At 49.4% G+C, this 751-nt stretch overlaps 1 non-coding gene across 1 annotated transcript; it reads right to left on the bottom strand.

The window, feature by feature from the left end:
- Window positions 1-234: 234 nt before the first annotated feature.
- On the bottom strand, window positions 235-341 carry LOC120677158. The gene has a single exon (XR_005676220.1). It is a non-coding gene; the product is annotated as a small nucleolar RNA R71 (small nucleolar RNA).
- Window positions 342-751: the final 410 nt, after the last annotated feature.

Raw genomic sequence — 751 nt, 5'->3', positions numbered from 1 at the left:
TTCTGTGGCATGCCAAATGAGGACGCCAACGCTCATCTCCAGAACTTTCTGGAGTTATGCAAGACCATAACCATTCGGGGCGTTACGGCTGACGCCATCAGGCTCCGTCTGTTTCCTTTCTCCCTCCCGGGGAAGGCGAAACAGTGGTTTTATCAGAACAAGGAAGCCATCAGTACATGGGACAAGTGTTCCACGGTATTCCTCGCGAAATTCTTTCCATTGGGCAAAACAAATGCCCTGCGTGGAAGAATTTCAAGTTTCCAGCAGACAGGGATGGAATCCATCCCAGAAGCTTGGGAGAGACTCCAAGAATACATACTCACCTATCCTCACCATGGGATGGATGAGTGGCTCGTGCTCCAAAGCTTCTACAATGGGCTAACGACTATATCAAGAGCCCATCTTGATGCTTCTGCTGGAGGATCCTATCTGGACCTCACAATCGCCAAGGCTACAACCTTAATTGAAAAGATGGTCTCCAACCAGGGCTGGAACGAGGAGCGTTCCCAGCCTAGAACCAAGGGTAGAATGCATACCATCAAGGAGACAGATATGCTCGTCGCCAAGTTGGACCTCCTACTCAAACATCTGCACGAAAGGGCGGAATTCAAGAAATAACTATGCCCAAGCTATGAACTCGTACTCAATATATGAGGTTTATGGTGACGATGGACACTCAGGGAATGACTGCCCCGAGACCCGTGAAGACGCAGCCTACATCAACAACAACAACAACAACGGGTATCGTCCA

This window comes from Panicum virgatum, chromosome 5N (assembly GCF_016808335.1).
Source record: "Panicum virgatum strain AP13 chromosome 5N, P.virgatum_v5, whole genome shotgun sequence".
Lineage (NCBI taxonomy): Eukaryota > Viridiplantae > Streptophyta > Magnoliopsida > Poales > Poaceae > Panicum > Panicum virgatum.
The sequence above is the reverse complement of the archived record's forward strand: the minus strand, read 5'-3'. Positions and strand labels throughout refer to the sequence as shown.